At 44.9% G+C, this 18,921-nt stretch overlaps 1 pseudogene; it reads right to left on the bottom strand.

Moving 5' to 3' along the window:
* Positions 1 to 1,167: 1,167 nt before the first annotated feature.
* LOC100595884 lies at positions 1,168 to 5,553 on the bottom strand (annotated as a pseudogene).
* Between the last annotated feature and the right edge of the window lie 13,368 nt (positions 5,554 to 18,921).

The following is an 18,921-nucleotide window of genomic DNA, read 5'->3' as shown; positions in this document are numbered from 1 at the left end:
CTCCCACCTTAGCCTCCCTAGTAGCTGGGACTACAGGCACGTGTCACCACGCCCAGTGTTTGTATTTTTAGTGGAGGTGGGGTTTTGCCATTTTGGCCAGGCTGGTCTCAAAGACCTCAGGTGATCCGCCTGCCTTGGCCTCCCAAACTGTTGGGATTACAGGCATGAGCCACTGTGCCTGGCCAGAGAACAACTTTAGAATGAAAGAAATATGCAGAAGAACATCACTTCAAGCACCTATCCAGAAAATATGTGGGTAATTATGAAGCATTCTCATGCTGACTGCTTGAGAGGATGTTTGTTCTGCATGGTGGAGTGTGGAGAAGAGCCAGGATGCTTAGGTTAATCTATCTGTGGTTTATGACTTCCCACAACAGCAAACCCCCGCCCACCTTTTTTTTTTTTTTTTTTTTGCCTCTGGATGGAAAATCCCCACCCAGGTGATAGTCCCTGGTCTCTCCTGTCATCTGACCAATGGTTGACGCAAATGGTTATGTTCTTCAGCGTTTTAAATAGATCCATTACTAGATATTGGAGTCTGTGTTCTTCAAAGTGCGGCGTTGCCTGTTCTCTTGTCATCCAGGCTGCAGTGCAGTGGCACAATCTCAGCTCACTGCAACCTCCGCCTCCCGGGTTCAAGCAATTCTCCTGCTTCAGCCTCCTGAGTAGCTGGGATTACAGGCGTGTGCCACAGCCTCCTGAGTAGCTGGGATTACAGGCGTGTGCCACCATGCCTGGCTAATTATTGTATTTTTAGTAAAGACAGGGTTTCACCATGTTGGCCAGGCTGGTCTCGAACTCCTGACCTCAAGTGATCCACCCGCCTTGGTCCCCCAAAGTGCTGGGTATACAGGCGTGAGCCACCATGCCTGGCTGCCCTCTGTCTTAAGAGACCATGCTTACTAGGAAATACCCTGCCTACCTTAGGAATAAATGCAACCCAAAGGAAAAAAATACAGCTGAAAAAGCTGGTGCCATTTGAAAAAAAGGAAGAAATGAGATTTAACTGGTGCTCAAAACTTCTGATACAAAATATGTGGTCATGTATTCATAATTTGCTTGACATTTCCAGCAAAGCAAAGATGGCAATAACAAAAGAAACTTCTTACAAGAGAAAGACACTCAGAGCTCCGGAGTTTCTGCTGGAACAAGGCTCTTCCGTTTTGGTTATATACAGTCAAGTTCATTTAGTGCCTGATCCAGTGTCTGATATAAGCCCACGCTCTCTTCTTTGGCCTGGGCAAATTTCCAGGTCATCAGTTGTCTTTTTCCAGTTTTGCAACCATTATCTCTGCCAATTCAGCACGGATCTCAACCTCCTTCAGTTTGTCAGACAGAAGTTTAATTTTTTCTTCATATTTTTCCTTTTCAGAATACTTTTCAGATGCAGCCTCCGGCGGTTTCAGATTGTTAGTGACATTCTTGAGTTCTTCTGCCAGGTCATCACATTTTAGTTCAGACACCTCTGCACGCTCCTCTGCCCCGGCCAGTTCGCCCTCCAGGATGGCCAGCTTCCGAGCTACCTCCTCGTATTTGCGGTCAGCCTCTGGCCGCAGTGTGCTTGGCCTCTTTGAGCTGCATCTCCTGAATCTCCATCTTCTCATCCCTCATGGACCGGTTTTCTAACGCCTTCATTCTCTCACGCTCATCTGCAACCTTTTCCGCCTCCTCTAGCTTCTGCAGGGCCGTGACCAGTCGTTCCTGAGCCCCGTCCAACTCCTCCTTAAGGAGCTGGATGCGTCGGTTGAGGACAGCCACATCGCCTTCAGCTTTCTCGCGCCGCTCGATCGCGCCCCCCGTCCAGCTGCCGCTGCAGGCCCTGCGCCCCGTCTTAGCCTTGTCCGTCTGTTGCAGCAAGGCCTGAATCTTGCGTTTCACCGCCTGCAGGGGGCGCCCCGGACCTGGCCAGGTTCGGACGACAGCTGCATGGCCGCGCCCAGGCCTCTGACCCTTTGCCTGCACCGGGGCTGCCCCGCACCCCCCGCTACCCCCAGCCCCGGCCGGGCTGCCGTCGGGGCGATGAGGTCACCCGCCCTTGCACGATATCTGTTGATTTGGGGATTTGTTCCTACTGACTGTAGGAGTCAATTTTCTTGGGTTTTTCAGGTACGATGATAGCAACTAAAGTTGTTGCTTCCATCTGTTAAATGTTTTATTTCTTGTTACTTTTTTCTAATTCCAATTGAACAATACTGTAATGGTAAATAGCCTTGTTATTTATTTATTTATTTATTTATGACACAGGGTTTCACTCTGTCGCCCAGGCTGGAGTGCAGTGATGCGATCTCGGCTCACTGCAACCTTCATCTCCTGGGCTCAAGCGATCCTCCTACCTCAGTCTCCTGAGTAGCTGGTACTACAGGCGCGGGCCACCAAGCCCGGCTAAGTTTTTTGTTTTTGTATTTTTAGTGGAGACAGGGTTTCACCATTTTGGCCAGGCTGGTCTTGAATTCCTCAGGTGATCCGCCTGCCACAGCCTCCCAAAGTGCTGGGATTACAGGTGTAAGCCGGCCTCATCTTATTCTCGATATTAATGAGAATGTTTCCAGTCTTTCACCAAAAAGCACAATTTGGGAGATGCGTTTTCATTGACTTAAGAGAAATTCATCTATTTCTATTTTACTAAGGTTAGAAAAGTCAAGAATGGATGTCAAATATTATTAAAAGCATTTTCTGTACAAATGAGATTATCATGTAATGTCAAAATTGTATTTATTTATATAATTTTGCATAATTTGTATTTATGTAATTTTGTATAAATTGTATTTATACAAAATTGTATTTATATGGTGAGTTTTCTTAAGATGGATTTCCTGGTATTGCACCACTGCTATGTTCCTGATTCCTGTGTGAGTGGTGTAGTTTTTTCTTTTTGTTTGAAATGGAGTCTTGCTCTGTCGCCCAGGATCTTGGCTCACTGCAACCGCTGCCTCCCGGGTTCAAGCGATTCTCCTGCCTCAGCCTTCCAAGTAGCTGAGACTACAGGCATGTGCCACCATGTCCTGCTAATTTTTGTATTTTTAGTAGAGGAGGGGTTTCACCATGTTGGCCAGGCTGGTCTCAAATACCTGACCTGAGGTGATCCGCCTGCCTCGGCCTCCCAAAGTGCTGGGATTACAGGTGTGAGCCACCGTGCCCAGCCAGTGGTGTAGTATTTTTAATATGATGCAAGACCTATGCATCAATAGACTTTTGCATTGATATTTGTAAGTGAGATTGGCAGCTGTTTCTGTTTGCAGTATTTTGGTCAGGTTTGGCATCTTTTCTTCCTCCTCTATGCTTTGGAACTGTTTAAATGTAAAGCCCAAACCCTTAATCACTATATAAGACTGACTGCATCCCCAGTGTACATGTAAACATTTTGGTAAATTCTATGTGCTTTACAAATGTTAACTGTCAGAGGCAGCAATATCCCAAATGTCGGAGTACAAGTGATCCTGAGAGAGTATTAAGATTAAAGGAGGTGAGAGTTGCCTTGATTCCCCTAGAGCTGCAGGTACCATTTCCATCTCTTGCCCCCTTTTTTAATCCACCATGAAAAATCAGATTTCCATTCCTATGAGATTCTTATGAATGGAAATCAGGGCTCCCTTCATACATTTGAGATGAGAGTGGGAAGGGGCCTTGGAAGCCCCAAGTCAGCCTCCTCCATTCTAGGAAGACAGAGACATGGCCCCAGAGGTGACAGAATGGCCTGAAAGTGCACTGCATGACTGCGACAGATTTCAAACCCAGGCACGTCACTCTGGCCTTATGTTCTTTCTGTAACTCTCAACTGCCTCTCTTGCAGCAACAGAACTGAGAAACTTCTCAGAGGCCCCAGCAACGGACCCCAGCACCCCTTCTATCTCAGTCAGATTTCCCAGACTCATCTCACCTTAGGGATGGTGCCACTGTCTGAATAGGCCCTGGGCCACAGCATGGGGCAGAGTAGAAGGAAAGAGAGTGATTTATCCTTGTATCTCATGCAGGCTGCCCCAGCTTTGTCTTGTCCTTCATGGAGCGGCTTTGATTGCATCCAATCACATGATCAATTTCTTCATGAACTTTGTCTGCAGAGACATGAATCATGAATGTGACCTGGAAATGCTCTGGAAGTGCTCGCAATGTGTGACAGAAAGTGGCCTAGAAAAGGCTCCCAGGAGGCTGAGGCGGACGGACCACTTGAGCCCAGGAGTTTGAGACCAGCCTGGGCAACACAGGGAGACCCCCATATCTACAAAAAACACACAAAATATTAGCTGGGCATGGTGGCACACATCTGTAGTCCCAGCTACCAGGGAGACTGAGGTGGGAAGATCACTTGAGCCCAGGGAGGTCAAGGCTGTGGTAAACCATGATCACGCCAGATCCCCTCTCAAAATAAAATAAAAGGCTCCCAAGGTCAAAGACATGTTGTTAAGCAACCCATTGCTCTGCTCCTGATGGAATTCCTGTTCTCTATTTTGCTGCAAATACCAAGGACTTTGTTGCAGGAAAAATGAAGGCTGGGTCAGGTGTGTCCTCAGCCTCCTGGCTTAATTGGTTTGTTCTCCTGTAGAGGCGAGGAGAGGATCTGGGTAGTGGGGATTCTGACTTATTCCACATTACCTGGCAATATGCAGCTGTTGAGGGGAAGTATTTAATCCTCACTCTAGTGGGGCCATCTTCCTTGTCAGTTTCACCCACTCTCCTGCATGTTTTGTGGAAATGGCAAACACCATTTTGTTGAGCAATACAGACACTGGCTTCCTACAGCCGGATCTCTGAGAATGTGCTTGATATAATCCAGTGACTACAATTTCACTTTTGAATTTCAATTCAAAATTATATCAGAGCTAAGAGTCCCCTTTGGGGAGTTTGGTCCATTTTCAAAGTGGGAAGATAGAAGTCTGCAAGATGAAATAACTTGCTTGAGGTCACACAGTCAAGTACTGGCAGGCCGGGGATGAGAAGCCAGCATGGAACCCATGTGTCCTCCATTCCACTAGGGCTCACTCTTGGGCAAGCATCTCATATATAAAATTTGGGGTTCAGAAGCTCCTCTCCATTTTTAAACTGAAACGAAAGACTTTGAGTTTTTAAAGGCCTCTCTGCTTATCAGCATCATTAGACATAATTCTGATCTATAAAAGCAAAACCACAATGAATGGCCCTTTGCATGATGTTCTACAAAGCAGCCAAGAGAAAACGACGCATCAAGTGGAAGCTAGACTTGACACGAAACCACATCTATGTCTAACTTTTCCCCCTTCCTGTCCTGTTTCTCTTATCCGCATACATACAAGTTTCTCCTGATTGCATTGCCTTGATAAATCACTCATACACATGCCTGTTTTAGGCTCTGCAACTAGGAAACCTGCTCTAAATCGATTCCTACCTGCTCTCTCTGAATCCACGGTTGACGGCTCCAATCTGTCCTCCACATCACGAATATGATCATTCTCTACACAAGGCTTAGACCCTGGAAATAATTTCCATTGCTATTGGGATACAGAGGAAACATTACTATGGCCTCCCAGGTCTTTGGCAGAGGTCTGGCTGCTGACCTCCTGCTGCTCTGGCCTTGGTCATGCCGGCTTTCTTTCTCCCCCTCTAATTCCTAGCTTTCTTCTGCCTCAGGGCCTTTGCACATCTGGTTCCCCTCCTTGGTATATTTTTCTCTGCCATCTTCACACCACTGATCCCTACTCACTTTTCAGTTCTTGGCTCAATCACTGCCCATGGAGGGATGTACCCAGTGGGCCTTGAATTAGAAGTCCCTCCCTGGCTCACATTAGTTCCTGCTACATCCTCCCATAGCAGCTTGTACTCCCTCTCTTAGCATTTCATTGTTATTGCTTGTTTTAGTGATCTTTGCATTAGACTATAAGCTCCATGAAGGCAAGGACTGTATTATTATTAATCTTCTCTTTTATTAGCTTAACATTCTGGTGAACCATATCATTATTAATTAATAAGTTTATTTAAATTTCTTTTATTGTGCACCTGTAATATTCCACGCATGTACTAGTTGTTAATAATACACACTGTGGGAAATTGACACTGTCCCAGCCCTCTGGGAGTATATAGTGTAGTGGAGAATATAGAAGTAAATTAAATAATATTTCATTAAACAGTCACAAGTGCTATGAAAGACAATTGCAAGGTATTATTATTATTATTACTATTTATTTTTTGAGACAGAGTCTTGCTCTGTTGCCCAGGCTGGAGTGCAGTGGTGCTGTCATGGCTCACTGCGGCCTCAACCTCCTGGGCTCAAGCAATCCTCTCACCTTAGCCTCCTGTGTAGCTGGGACTACAGGCATGCTCCACCATGCCCAGATAATTTTTTTGTATTTTTTGTAGAGATGGGGTTTCGCCATGTTGCCCAGGGTGGTCTCGAACTTCCTGGGCTCAAGCAATCTGCCCACCTCAGCCTCCCAAAGTGCTGGATTACAAGCATGCACCACTGCACCTGGCCAGTATTACCATTTAAAAAAATTTTTTTTTCATTGCCAGTATCGGGAGATAATTTGTAGGGTATTATCTGACTCATCATTTTATTCCCTTTACCAAGCAAGTCAGATACACAATGGAGCTAAATAAAAATTTTGAAGGATTAAATAAACAACCTGGATATTATTTTTTTTTCTCCTTCCCAGATACACATCTAGTCTTCTGAGAGTCCGTCAGAATAAATAGGACATTTTCATGTACCTCCTCAGTAAGTAGAATGATTTTAAATGCCTTAACCGATTCCAAGGAAATCTGTGAGAAGTAACTGCAAAATCCTGGCAACATTTCTGCCTTAGACAGAGTTTCTAAAGGAACCAGCCCTCCGGGAGCTTAAGGTTAAACAGGTTATTATGAATTAAATGTTTGCTACAATTTGCATACATATGATATAGTTGAGTGGTAGTTTTCTTTCATTTATGTATATTTGGGGGAACTTTATATAAATAATGCTAATTTCCAGAGCTCAAAGTATAATTTTCAGATTCTGAGTTGTTATATGTGTTTATACATTGACATGTTTTTCTTCTGTCCAGCTGGCATTTAATGCTCAATTGTATTCTAAGGACCAGTGACTGTGCTATAGTTGTTCAATACATTTAACAACACCCACGATTAATGCATAATGTATTTGCGTTAGAGTTCTTTATCCAGGGCCAATTTCAAACAACAAAATTGTTTCTATGTGAAAATATAATCAACTTTTTATAATGTATTGATCTATGACATGCTATCTGACAAGGCATTGTGGCTAAAGTGGCTATGGCCTGGCACAGTGGCTCGCGCCTATAATCCCAGCACTCTGGGAGGTTGAGGTAAAAGGATCAGTTGCGGCCAGGAATTTGAGACCAGCCTGGGCAACACAGTCAGACCCCATCTCTACAAAAAAATTAGCCAGATGTAGTTGTGCGTGCCTGTAGTCCCAGCTTCTTCGGAGGCTCAGGTGGGAGGATCACTTGAGCCCAGGAGTTCGAGGCTAAAGTGAGCTGTAATCATACCACTGCATTCCAGACTGGCTGCCAGAGCAAGACCCTAACTCTAAAAGAAAAGAGAAAAAGAAAATATGGATGCGATAATAGTAATCATAGCAACAAGTAATATTATGGAGCATTTATGATATGTTGGATACTGTGTAAATATTTTACACACTGTGTTATTTCATCTTCATTCTGAAGTTTGGTTTTTAGCCCCTCATTTTTAGATGTAGAGAATGCATCTTAGAAAAGTTAATTTGGGCCAGGCACGGTGGCTTATGCCTGTAATCCCAGTACTTTGGGAGGCCAAGGCGGGCAGATTGCCTGAGGTCAGGAGTTCAAGACCAGCCTGGCTAACATGGTGAAACCCCAACTCTACTAAAAATAACAAAAATTAGCTGGGTGTGTTGGCACATGCCTGTAGTCCCAGCTACTTGGGAGGCAGAAGAATCGCTTGAACCTGGGAGGTGGAGGTTGCAGTGAGCTGAGACAGCAACACCGCACTCCAGCCTGGTGACAGAGCAAGACTCCGCCTCAAAAAAAAAAAAAAAAAAAAAAAAAAAAAAAGGAGAATTCGTCAGGCTGGTTGGCAGTGGCTCACGCCTGTAATCACAGCACTTTGGGAGGCCGAGATGGGTGGATCACCTGAGGTCAGGAGTTCGAGACCAGCCTGACCAACATGGAGAAGCCCCGTCTCTACTAAAAATATAAAATTAGCCAGGCATGATGGTGCATGCCAGTAATCCCAGCTACTCGGGAGGCTGAGGCAGGAGAATCGCTTGAACCCGGGAGGTGGAGGTTGCTGTGAGCTGAGATTGTGCCATTGCACTCCAGCCTGGGCAACAAGAGTGAAACTCTGTCAAAGAAAGGAAGGGAAGGGAAGGGGAGGGGAGGTGGAGAGGAAAGAGGGGAGGGAGGGAGGGAGGGAGGAAAGAATGAAGGAAGGAAGGTAGGTAGGTAGGTTAATTTGTCCAAAAAAAGCAAAAAATAAAAATTTAAAAACTTTTAAAAGGACAAAACAGAAAAGTTAGTTTGTCCAAATTTACACATCTGGTAAGTGCTGAAGTTGGGAAATGAATCCAGACAAAAGGATTCCAGGGTTAGGGTTACAAATAGCTTTGGAGATCATCTTCCTCCTATCCCTTTACTCATTGCTCCCTCCGTGATGGAGAGAGCAGATCTTGGGTAATCATAGAGTCACTTCCCAGGGAGGAGTGTGGACAGGGCGGTGTGTGTAAGAAGTCCCTGCGCCCCCAAGGGCACAGTCAAGGGAATTCTCCCTCTGCTTTTCTGAGCTCCTCCACCAGGCCCTGGGCTCCCTCCTGCACCCTCTCCTCAATGTTTTTCTTCCCATCCCAAAGTTGCTCAGGATCATAAGGGAGAAGCATTATGTTTGTTTCCACTTCTCTCCATTACTGAAAAACAGTCCTAGGAGAGAAGCAATGAGCAAAAAAGTACTTTGTATCATAGAGCTCAGCTTTCCCTCAAGTTTCCAGGGCCCCTTATCAGGGCCCCTTATCAGGGAATTTAACAGCGGATCTGCGGTTTGGGTTGAAGCGTTTGTTATAAAGAAAATAAAATCCAAGTTCTGGTCAAAGGAGGCAGAAAAGGTGGAACTGGACAAGGGGGATGGTTGGCAGGTAGAGAAAATTCCCAAGAATGGAAGGGTCCTCTGTCTGGTTTTGTTAAAAACAACAACAAAAAACAGTCGAAAATGGTATATGATCTCACAAACCCACTTCCTGGGTTGGTTGGTTAGCTGGTTTGTTTGTTTGTTTCTTTCTTTCTTTCTCTCTCTTTCTTTTTCTTTCTCTCTCTTTCTTTCTTCTTTTTTTTCCTTTAATCTCTTTACAGCTTCTGCTTTAGTTCAGTTCTATAGGTGATTTTTCTCTATTAGAGGATAAGCAACTTCAAAGCAAATCAATATGGGGCTTATGTTTCTATCATCCTCAGAGTTTACTATAGCTAATGTTAGCCTCATCTGAATAAGAAGAAACAGTGGAGCAAAGGAACCCAGGATGTTTCATACCAATGCTTATTTCTTCCTTTGAACAATATATCCTAAATTTCCTATTTCTCTTTTTTCTTTCTTTTAAAATTGTAAATAAATTTTTAAAATGTACTTTTTTTGGGAGACAGGTTCTCACTCTGTCACTCAGGCTGGAGTGCAGTGGTGCCATCATGGCTCACTGCAGACTTGACCTTCTGGGCTCAAGTGATCCTCCTGCTTCAGCCTCCCAAGTAACTGGGACTACAGGCACACGCCACCAGACCTGGCTAATTTTTGCAGAGATGAGGTCTCACTATGTTGCCCATGCTGGTCTCAAAATCCTGGGATCAAGCAATCCTCCTGCCTGAGCCTCCCAAAGTGTTGGGATTATAGGTGTGAGCCACTGCGCTGGGACCTCCTATTTCTCTTAATGCACCATCAATGTCTAGTGCTCCCAAATCCAAATCTTAGGGGCATCTTCTCATCCTTCTTGCCCTTCACCTTACATATCTGCTTTTGCTAAGCCTTATTGATTAATTCCATCTCTAAAATGTCATTCTCATCTTTCCCTTCCTGCCAATCCATACTACACCACTATACTTCAGGTTCTAACATTTTCAGAAATCTAAAAAGTTACACTTGTCTCAGGCTAGTTTTCTCTCTCGACCCTCTAACTCCACAGAGTTGCCAGATTACTCAAAACCAAATTACAAGGACAACACTGATGTCTTTAAAATCTCAGCCTTTCCTTGAGCCCAGGAGTTTAAGACCAGTCTGAGCAACATAGTGAGACCCTGTCTCTAATTTAAAAAAAAAAAGAAAAGAAAAAATGTCTATATACTATAAATACAACTATGTAAAATATGCATGTATATGGACAATATCTGGGAGACAGTACATAAAAATAAAAATAAATGTGTTAGTATATTGAGGCAATATGCTTAGTGGTATGGGCTCTCTAAGCAGACTACATTCAAATCTTATCTCCAACACTTTCTTCTTTGGGCAAGTTAATTAACTTTTGTTTGTTGACAGGGTCTCACTCTGTCACCCAGGGTGGAGTGCTACAGTGTGATCTCGGCGCACTGCAGCCTCAACCTCCCGGGCTCAGGTGATTCTCCCATCTCAGCCTCTCAAGTAGCTGAGACTACAGGCACATACCACCACACTCAGCTAGCTAGCTGTTTATTTATTTATTTATCTATTGTAGTTTTTAGTAGAGACAGGGTCTTACCATGTTGACCAGCCTGCTCTCAAACTCCTGGGCTCAAGCCATCCGCCCAAGTCAGCCTCCCAAAGTGCTGGGATTACAGGTGTGAGCCACTGAGCCCGGCCTATTTAACTTCGATTGCCTCAAAAACTTCATATGAAGAATGAAAACAAAAAATAGTATCTTCCTCATGGGATCGCTGTGCTCACTAAATATGATAATGCATGCAAAATCCTTAGTAGAGTATCTGGCACATAAAAGTTACTCATAAATGTTAGCTGTCATAACAATAATAATAATAATGAGAATTGTTATTTTCTCAAACTCCTGAGATCAAATGATCCCAAATTCCAAAGTGCTGGGATTATAGGCATGAGCCACCACTCCTGGCCTGAAAATTGTTAGATGCGATTGCAGGAGTATTTTTCTTTCTCTCTCTCTCTCTCTCTCTTTTTTTTTTGTTTTGTTTTGTTTTGTTTTTTTAGAGATGGGGGCTCACTATCTCGGGCAAGCTGGTCTTGAACTCCTGGCCTCATGTGATCCTCCCATCTCAGCCTGCCAAAGTGCTGGTATTCTAGATGTGAGCCATTGTGCCTAGCCCTACCTCCTTTTTTAAAGAGATATAGGCCGGGCGCGGTGGCTCACGCTTGTAATCCCAGCACTTTGGGAGACCGAGGCGGGCGGATCACGAGGTCAGGAGATCGAGACCACAGTGAAACCCCGTCTCTACTAAAAATACAAAAAATTAGCCGGGTGTGGTGGCGGGTGCCTGTAATCCCAGCTACTCGGAGAGGCTGAGGCAGGAGAATGGCGTGAACCCGGGAGGTGGAGTGTGCAGCGAGCCAAGATCGTGCCACTGCACTCCAGCCGGGTGACAGAGCCAGACTCCATCTCAAAAAAAAAAAAAAAAAAAAAGAGATATAATCTCACTCTGTCGCCCAGGCTGGAGTGCAGTGGCATAACCCTAGCTTACTGCAACCTTGAGCTCCTGGGCTCAAGCAATCCTCCCACCTTAGCCTCCTGAGTAGCTGGGATACAGGTGCGTGGCACCATACCCAGCTAATTTTTAAAATGTTTTGTAGAGAAAAGGTCTTGCTATGTCACCCAGGCTGGTCTTGAACTCCTGGGGTCAAGCAATCCTCTCATCTCAGCCTCTCAAAGTTCTGAAATTATAGGAGCAAGTCACTGTGCTTGGCCTAAATATTTAAAACAGAGGAAACTCAATCCAGGGAATTGGCATAAAGGAGATGGAAACACTGAGAGGCCACACCAGGGCAGCAAGTCAACCTGGTGATTATTAGCAGCAGACAGTGGCTACCACCTCCCAGTGGGGGCACAAAAGGAGGAGTTGGCATCCTTGGAGCTCAGGGGCTGGTTTACCTGACAAGAGCTGGAACCAAAGCCGGTCTGTCCTGAAGGAGCTGGAGCTGCAGGGGACATACAGCCTAGGGGGAGATGCTAGCCCTGGCCTCCTCTCTCCTCCACTCCTCACTCTCTTGCCATTGCCTCCCTTTGGCTGATTCTACCAGAGGACAGCTGTTAAAGAATTGTGGGAAGTCCAGCCTGCAGCACCCTAAAACTGTTGAATAAATAGGGCCCGTGACAGACAGGAGAGAAATGGTTCTCAGGTCAAGCACAGAGAAAAATGGATCATCCCTGGGGGAGAAGGCATTACCCAAGAGGTCAGATTCTCGGGCAGGTGAGATGCTGCAGGACCTAGGGCACAGGTGGAGATTCTCCCAACCAGGAGAAGGTACACTTTTTCAGTTGCAACTAGAGGAAAAAAGGAGAATATGGGTGTAGAGGCAGCTAGACCTATAGATAAAATGTTGAAGAGGAGAGAGTTCCTTGGTGATGCCTCTATTTTTTTTTTGAGACAGAGTCTTGCTCTGTTGCCCAGGTTGGAGTGCAGTGGCACAATCTCGGCTCACTGCAACCTTTGCCTCCCAGGTTCAAGCAATTTTCCTGCCTCAGCCTCCTGAGTAGCTAGGATTACAGGCGTGCGCCACCACGCCCAGCCAATTTTTGTACTTTTAGTAGAGACGGGGTTCCACCATGTTGGCTAGGCTGGTCTCGAAATCCTGATATCAGGTGATCCATCCTCCTCGGCCTTCCAAAGTGCTGGGATTACAGGCGTGTGCCACCGCACCCGGCCTATTTTTTTTAAATCCTTTATGATTCAATGGCTCTGAGAGTGGAAGTGCATAATGGGGGGTTAGTAGGAGAAATAAGGAGTCTCCGAGAGTAGAAAAGTGAGCAAAATCGAGGAACTAACCGAGCCGATCAAGACACTAGTCAAGGTCTGCAGGTATAAATGTAAAGGGAAGCTGGTCTAATTCTTGTGAGAATTTCTCTAGAAGTGCTCATTTTCTGAGCACAAACACAGAGAAGACAGGTGGTTGAATTCTTCCAGGGTTGGAGTATATGCCAGGCAAATACGATGGAGGGAGAGGGGGACAGTGTGTTTTCCAGGGACTGACTATAATCATGAGCTATGTGAAGGGTGCTTTGCTTTTTGTTTCTTTTTGTTTGTTGTGAGGCATTGTCTTGCTCTGTCTCCCAGGCTGGAGTGCAGTGGCGCCATCAAGACTCGCTGCAGCCTCAGCAGATCCTTTGTCCTGGGCTCAAGGGATCCAAGCAGCTGGGACTACAGGCACTCACCACCACATCCAGCTAATTTTTTTGTGTGTGTGTGGAGACAAGGGCTCATTATGTTGCCCAGGCTGGTCTCAAACTCATGGACTCAAGCTATTCTCCCACCTCGGCCTCCCAAACTGCTGGGATTACAGGCATGAGCCACTGCGCCCAGCCTAGACTACAGCTTTGATACCCTTTGTCCAGCCAATTAAGCCTTTTTGCCCCGTAGGGCAAGTAGGAGAGACGACTCTGCCTGGAATCAGGGGAGCTCCAGCAGTGGCCACTCTTCTTCCCCAGCAAGCACCATGGCAAGCCTCTCAAGATCGTCCCTGATCATCCCTGCGGGAGTCTGGTAGTGCGCCCAGAGGAAAGGGCTGCGAGAGGAGATAAGCCTCTTCTGTTTCCTTAGGTTTGCTCGCCCGCCTAGGACTTCACATATTCTTGCCAGCCCTCACTTGGCCATTAGCAATTCATGAAACATTTCTAGTTGAATCACCTTATACTGTGCAAGAATGCTATTTGTCCCAGGCCAGAATGTGTTCCAGCCCTGTGTCACCTGTCTTTCCTAGCTTTCAGGTAACACCTTTCCCTGAACCCTCAGTTCTCTGATGAATTCAAGAAAAGTTAATTTACTGTGGAGGTGTTTTTTTTTTTTTTTTCTTGTATGGGTAGAGCAATGCTTTTCTAGCTTTTTACTTCTCCAAGCTAAAACTGGAAGTCCTCAAATTATATTTATTGTAATACTCATAAATATTAAAGGTTTTCTGCTTGAGCTGGGTGCAGTGGCTCATGCCTGTAATCCCAACACTCTGTGAGGTTGAGGTGGGAGGATAGCCTGATGCCAGGAGTTTGAGACCAGCCTCAGCAATATAGTGAGACACTATCTCTAGAAATAAAAATAAAAAATTAGCCAGGTGTGGTGGCGCATGCTTATAGTCCCAGCTACTCAGGAGGCTGAGGTGGGAGCATGGCTTGAGGCCAGGAGGTCAGGGCCACAGTGAATCATGAATGCACCACTGCAGCAGGGGGCAGCAGAGCAAGACCCCATCCCAAAAGACAAAAGAAAACAAAGTTTTCTGCCCATGGAAAGAATATTTTATCCGAATGTAATAGTAGTTTCAATGAGAAGGTCATTCCGCCATTCCTTGTGCATGGGAGCAGAAGTCTTCCCATTCATTCTTCATCCCACTGCAGCCCAGCTCTGCCCTCGTTCTATTGACATGGCTCCTGCTAAGGATGTGAACACCACCTCCTTGGCCAAATCCACATCTATGGTCCATGAACCCAACTGACAACTCTTCTTCCTTGGCTTCTGAGTCTCCCCAGTGTCCTTCCCACTGCTGGGGCTGGTCTTTCCTAGGCTGCTCAGAGGGCCCCTTCATCTACCTGGCAGCGATATCCTGTCCCTCCTGCTCTCCTGAGGTGTGGACACCACCTACCCATCAAGAGGAGAGGCCTTACTCCTCTCACTGTGAATTTGCGTTGGCTGTTGGGAGTTGCTTGCAATGAATAGACTGTGGCCATTCATTCTGAGGTTTGGTAGGCAGAAGCTTTGCAGCCTCTGCCTCGCTCTCTAGATGTCTCCCAGGAGGCTCCCTCCCGGGTTCCAGGCGCCAAGCCATGAGGTGGGCAGGCCATAACGATGCTCCGCTTGATGCTCCCAGCTGACCTCAGCTTTGGGGTCATCTCCGCTCAGAAGCCAGACTTGTAAGTGAAGAAGCCTCAGCGGGATTCCAGCCCTTAGCCATTTGAATCCACGCAGCTGTTCAGGGTGGAAAAAATTGGATGTCTGCCGAGGCCCTAAGCTTAGTGGATCAGGGAAAAGCCATTTTCACTGTACCCCGTTCAGATTCCTGACCCACAGAACTTATAAGGATGAAAAATGCTGGTTGCTTTACATCACAGAGTTTGGGGAGGTTTGTCACATAACAAGAGATACTTGGAAGGCTCTCCCATGTCTCCTCACTCTTTATGGAGAAACTTGTGAATTTATATGTATACATTTAAAATACATTTATTTAGCTTGGTGCAGTGGCTCACGCCTGTAATCCCAGCACTTTGGGAGGCCGAGGCATGCAGACCATTTGAGTCCTGGGGTTCAAGACCAGCCTGGGCAATATGGTGAAACCTTGTCTCTACTAAAAATACAAAAATTTGCTGGGTGTGGTGCCTGTAGTCCCAGCTACTCGAGAGTCTGAGGTGGGAGGATCACCTGAGGCATGATGGTGCCACTACACTCCAGCCATGGTGACCCTGTCTCAAAAATAAAATAAAATTTATGTAACATATATTTGTATATCATATATTTATATTATTATAGTTATTAATATATAATACATATGATACAAAATTATAATATTAAATATTATAAATTGTGAATTTATGCTGTAACATATTATGTATTTATGTAAATATGTCTATTTTTAAGTATATTTACTTCTCTCTCTCACACCTGTGTCCCTGTAATTCTGGGGCTTTTCAAGGAAGCAATGCCCTCCACACCCCAGTGTGTCAGTGTGAAGTGCGTGGATGGGTTGCATAATTGCATAGTGGGTTGTTCCTATTTATGTAAGCCAGATTCTCCCATAGATCTCTACAATTTATATGTCAATAGATACTACTAGATTCCTTTCCAAAAATGTTATAGTATCTGTGCTCCCTCAGGTAAGGCATGAGGGGCTGTTTATCCATGCCTCTAAGAACACTAAGTTATTTTAAACTTTGCATTTCAGTGAATGAACAATAGCATCTAATATTGGTATGTGGCTCAGATGAATAAAATAAAGTAAGAGTTTGATCTGTTGCCATCTGTCAATGAGATAAAAATGTAAAGATTAAGAAATGAGAGGTCGGGCATAGTGGCTCACAGCTGTAATCCCAGCTATTTGGGAGGCCATGGTAGGAAGCTTGTTTGAGCCCAGGAGTTCAAGACCAGCCTAGGCAACATAGTGAGACTCAATCTCAACTTAAAAAAAAAAAAGAAATGAGGCAAAATATCGAGTCAATAGTTACCAGGAAAGGTTTCAACAACTTGATTAGTTAGACATATATTCCAGGAATATGCAGCACTATGTTATAGCTGTTTAAAGATGTCAGAAAGCAGGGCAGGCATGGTGCCTCATGCCTGTAATCCCTGCACTTTGGGAGGCCAAGGCAGCAGGATTGCTTGAGCTCTGGAGTTCAAGAGCAGCCTGGGCAACATAGTAAGACCCCATTTCTACAAAAATTACAAAAATTAGCCAGGTGTGCTGGCACTTGCCTTTAGTCCCAGCTACTCGGGAGGCTGAGGCGGGAGGATTGCTTGAGCCCAAGACGGTGAAACCAGCCTGGTCAATATAGCAAGACCCTGTTTCCTAAATAAATAAATAAATACATAACAAAAAAATAATTAAAGATCTCAGAAAGCTATTTAGTATTTTAGCAGTTATTCCATTTGCTAAGGTATTATTTATTGAATTGTTTCCCCCTGAAAAAAATGTTGGCACCCTAACCCCCAATATCTGTGAATGTGAACCTATTTGGAAACAGGATCTTTACAGAGGTCAGGTTGAAATGAGGTCACAGGTGGGCCCTAAGCCAATATGACTGTCCTTATAAAAAGGGGACATTTGGGCACAGAGACAGACATGCACACGGGGAGAATGTCACATTAACATGAAGGCAGAGCTCAGGGTGATGCACCTACAAGCCAAGGAACTCCAAAAATTGCCAGAAAGCCACCAGGAGCTAAGGCAGAGGTACGGAACAGATTCTCCCTCACGGCTCTCAGAAGGAACCAACCCTGCCAACTTCCAGCCTCCCAAGCTGTGAGACAATCAAGTTCTGTTGTTCTGAGCCACCAAATTTTTGTTCCTTGGTTATGGCAGCCCTAGGGAACTAATAGAGAAGGAAAACTAAAATATCAATGAATGTCTCTTTTCTCTGTTATTTTCTAAAATAGAAAGGTTAGTGGAAGGAAGAGCTGAATTATCTGTTCCCATTACAGGCTAGTAAGGAGTGGTAACAAGAATTTTATGGAAAGTTTGGAAACCAATTTTTTCAGTTACCCAAATTGCAAGTTTTAGACCAACAATTTTCCCCTTTTTCAGAGCAATCCAGCCCAGTGGCCTCCATCTCCAGTTTTAAAATTAATGTAAAAGGTCATGCATACCCAATATAATCAACTTGTTTTTCAAAAAGGGAGGTTGTAGAAGGAGAGCTTGGTTACTTCTTCTTTTTTTATTTCTTTTTCTTTTTTTGTAAACTCAGTGGTAAGAATTGGTTGCTTCTTCAGTAAACAAACGTACCTTGATCTTAGGTGAGAGAGACCAAAACTCACTTCTCTTGTAGCACTAAATACACTGCATTGTATTTAATTAATGATTCATAAATATGCTTTGAAAGAATTTAGTTTCTACTTTTCCAGGACTTGCAATTTTATAATTTTAAGTGGTTTGGAGGAGACTTTCAGACTGTCCTAAATTTTTTTTATTGTGTGTTACTTGATACATATAAAGGAATATATGTAACACATCTAAATTTTGAAGCATAATAACAAAAGGAATTATTTGTGAGCCTATTATCCAACTGAATAACTAAAACATGGCTGGTACCATTGTAGCTCCCTGTGCGTGACACCCCTGATTTGACCCTCCCTCCTCTCCATCCCCCTAGTGCCCAGGCTGTCATTGAAAGCACAGTGATTTTTATGTCTAGTCATTGTCTTCTGTTGTGGCCACGGTGCCACTGCATCCTGTGTGTCATGGGAAACTACACCCCAAGCATGACTGCTCCAGCTCCCTCAACCCTAAGACCTCTGGGTAACGACTCTTATTTCAAAGGTTCTCAGATTGTTTTTATCTCAGTTAGATTCACAGCATTAACTTGCAGGATACTCGGGGTCTGTTTCTGATGTTCATCTCAGTGGAGCTACCAGAGCATCTGTTGTCATATAATTAAACAAACAAACAAACAAACAAACAATTATATATGTTTTGTTCATAGTTTGTGGGAGCTTCTAAACCCTTGGAATTTCCTGAGTGTTAGAAGTGCCATTGGTAGGCCGGGTGCAGTGGCTCACACCTGTAATCCCAGCACTTTGAGAGGCCAAGGCAGGTGGATCACTTGAGGCCAGGAGTTTGAGACCAGACTGGCCAACATGGTGAAACCCTGTCTCTACTAAAAATACAAAATTTGCTGGGCATGGTGGCAGATGCCTGTAATCCCAGCTACTTGGGAGGCTGAGGCAGGAGAATCACTTGAACCTGGGAGGTGGAGGTTGCAGTGAGCGAGACTCCATCTCAAAAATAAAAAAGTGTCTTTGGAACACAGCAGATCCCTGGGTTCACACCTGAGTATGCGCCAATGAGATGATTCAGGTGGGCTCTAGGATAGTTTTAAGATGGGGGCCAGCCATGCCAGAAAGATCAGCCATATGTTTAGAGGGTTGGGGCTTTGAGCCAAGTGATATCAGCCTGAACTCTCAACCTCCATGGAGGAGAGGAGGCTGGAGACTGAGTTCATGAGTTCAATGACATGGCCAATGATTCGATCAATCATGCCCATGTTATGAGACCCTAGTAAAAACTCTGGACACTGAGGCTCAGGTGAGCTTCCTGGCTGCTGAACACATTGGTGTGCCAGGGGGGTAACACATT

Source organism: Nomascus leucogenys, chromosome 3, assembly GCF_006542625.1.
Source record: "Nomascus leucogenys isolate Asia chromosome 3, Asia_NLE_v1, whole genome shotgun sequence".
Lineage (NCBI taxonomy): Eukaryota > Metazoa > Chordata > Mammalia > Primates > Hylobatidae > Nomascus > Nomascus leucogenys.
Note: the sequence above shows the minus strand (reverse complement) of the source record. Positions and strands in the feature narration are given on the sequence as shown.